The sequence below is a fragment of the Echinops telfairi genome, unplaced genomic scaffold, assembly GCF_000313985.2.
Source record: "Echinops telfairi isolate 266 unplaced genomic scaffold, ASM31398v2 ScPeMD7_8;HRSCAF=38, whole genome shotgun sequence".
Lineage (NCBI taxonomy): Eukaryota > Metazoa > Chordata > Mammalia > Afrosoricida > Tenrecidae > Echinops > Echinops telfairi.
The window spans coordinates 16,077,169-16,080,373 of NW_022103905.1; positions in this window are offsets into that span (position 1 = coordinate 16,077,169).

A 3,205-nucleotide genomic window follows, 5' to 3' on the forward strand; every position below is an offset into this window, starting at 1 on the left:
CAGTGCCTCCCGGAAGGTTCAAGGGGAGATAGCTGGAGATGTTTCTCCAGAGTGGGAGAACCTGGTGTTCTGACACCATCAACCTGACTTTCCCTTTGGACTGGAAAGAGACCCTCCTAGAGGGTCTTTGAATGGGTTGTCCCCTCCTCCTCCAGCCTGTGCCACCTCCCCTGCCTCTAGTGCCCTCTTCAGCCCCCTCTATTAATCTTCTACTACGTCGGGTCCTTGTTTCTCAGGACGCTGAGCCCTCTCGCCAGGAACACGGAGCCCTGGCCCTGCCTGTTGTGCCCCTGACTCACATATTAGAACGAGCTATTCCTGGGCCTGGATTATCCCAGTTCGGAGGATCGATGGGTAGGTCTGCCTTTAAGGGAGTGGCACCGTGAGTACCTCATCTGTCTTTGGTATTTATAACTCAGAAGAGAATGCTTACCCTCTTTTGTACAGCCACAAATTAGGAATAATCCCACTTGTCACTGTAGAAATTAAATGTTCCCCTATAGGACTCCATGTAGTAGTTTCTGAAGAAAGATATGTTTTTCAGATTGCCTAACTTATGAAAAAATGACTGTGACCTTGTTTATGCTGTGTGAGAATTTCCTTCCTTCTTGGACTATGTTCATTACTAAGTGTCTCCCTCTCAGCCGTAGCCGTGCCATAGCTCTGCCTCTCTCTGATCTATTCAGCATGGAGACCATTATTCTCAAATAGTTTCTCTCAGATGCCCTCAGTTGCTCCCTGGAGAAAGAGAAAGGGTCTATTTTAGGCCCTCTTGTTACAGACACGCTTACCTTAAGACTAGATATTCCTTCTTCCGGAGAGTTCTCGTCTTAGTTGAGCTCTCTGAATAGGGAGGTACTGCCTGCCTACCTGCTTTCCTTCCTTCCTTCCTTTCTCTTTCTTTCAATACTTATTCTGTATCAGTTAGGTGCTGGGGATGAAATGTGCACCTGGAATAAGCTTCAGAATGCAAGGTACATGTGCCATGAAGAACCATACTGGGGCATGGAACTGAAGTAGGGAGGTCACAAAACCCTGTTCTAGGCAATGAAGGAGAGATGGGAGCGTTCCAAGTAAAGGGATTTGAGATAGTTAGTTTATTGTGCCAACCTGGCCGATAAACACGTGGGGTTAATTGAAGGGTGGAGGGATAAATGGCTCGGTGAGCCTCGCCTTTCGAGTTCTCAGGTCTTTTGCTTTCTGATGGTCGGACCAGGGTGCAGCTGCCTTAGCCAGTTCCCTGCTTCAGCTGGCAAGGCTCACTTCCTGCAAGACATCCCTGAGGAGAAGCCCCATGGACCTACCCTGATGTAGCCCCGGGTGCTGGAACAGCCGTGTGGAGACCCCTGCCAGCGCTGAGATGCTTACACGCTCACTGATTCGACTTTCCTCCTGCAGTCGGCATCATTGCGTGTGTTTTGGGAGACGGAGGAGGACTTTGTGGATTGGTGTTGGACATATGGGTTAATGGGTTAATGTTGGACTTGTGGGCTTGGGCAGCACTGGGTTGGGGTGTTTCCTTGATGCTCCCTTACCCTTTATATAAAACTCTCTCTTATACATGAGTTTCTGTGGATTTGTTTCTCTAAAGTACCCAGACTAACACAGATTCCTGCTGGACAAGTGTCCCTCAGGAGGAGGCCAAGTACATACAGAGCCTGAAAGAGGGTTGATGAGACTGGAGCATGGTGAGGACTGTGCTTGGTGGGAGTTGGGAGTGAGAGGGAGGAGCAGAATGCCCAGGGCTTCCTAAGACAAGCTCTGGCGTTCGTCTTGATTCTAAGAACAAAGGGATGGTATTGTGGCTTTAAGTAGGGAACAGGGGTGGAGGAACTCAAACACTAGGGGGTGAAGGGCGACAGTATGATACAATTTTTTGTTCTCAAAATGTTACTTTGGCTGCATTGTTAAGAATTTGATAGAAGAATGCCCCAAATGGGTGAGAGGAGATTTGTTGAGGGGAATTGCAATGATCTAGACCAGAGATGGTAGTAGCTTGAAACAGGGTATCAGCCAAGACAGGGGCAGTGCAGGAGAGAAGTGGAAAAATTGGGGAGATCCTTGATCAAAAGGAAGGCAATTTGGTAAGGAATTTATAATGGGAGAGAGGCTGCGTCAAGAATGACTCTAGCTATTGATTCCGACCCCCGAGGTGCTGGTGAAACTATTCTCAGCGAAGGGAACAACTGAAATAGAACCTGGGAAGAACGTGAGTTTGACTATCCTTCGTCCCTTCTCTCGCTCAGGCTCCCCTGTCTAGACTCTCTCCACATGTCTTCCTCTTAGTACTCAGCAATGGGTAGTTCTGTATGTAATGAATGAGCTTCTTGGATGATGATTAGCTCCATGAGGATGGGACTTGAATTTGTCTCATTCATCCAGAAATCCACAAGGCTTGGCTCATTGGCATTCAGCACATGTTTGTTGAATAAAATTAGTGACCATCTGTCCTCCTCTGTCTGCCCACGGGAAATCACTGCTTGAAACTTTCTCCATTTCTGCTGCCTCCCTGCATCCCAAGGAGAGTTTGTTACTCACATCACATGCTGTGGTGGGAAAGCACTAGGCTTGAATTCAGAAGATCTAGGTTCAAGTCCCACTACTCTGAGCTGGGTTTGCAAATGTTCTGTAGACCAGTCAGCACATGAGAGAGGTGTTCCCTTGGGGGTGAGTACAAACACATTAAAATGAGAAATTGCCAACTGCTGCAGTTTAACATTGACCACACAAGTCATCAAGAGGTGTTGATAAGTACTGGTGATTGTAATGTGAAAATTGACAACAAAGAAGAAAGGTCAGTCATTCGAAAACATGGCTTTGGTGATAGAAACATTGCCAGAGATTGCGTGATGGAATTTTGCAAGCCAATGACCTGTTCATTCAAAATACCATTTTAAACCACCTAAACAGTGACTTTAGACAGGGAGGCCTGTAAATAAAATCTACAGGAGTCAAACTGACTCCATCTGTAGAAAGAAACGATGCGAAGGCTCGATATCATCAGTGAGAACTATGGAACAGACCATCGTTGCTCATATCCAAGTTCAAGTGGAAGCTGAAGACAAGGAAAGCAAACCCATGAGAGCCAAAGTACAGCCCTGAGTGTATTTCAAGACCTGAGTGTAAAGACCATCTCAAGAATGGATTTGACTCCTGGAAAACTAATGACTAAAAGCCGGCTGCATTGTGGGGTGACATCGTGAGC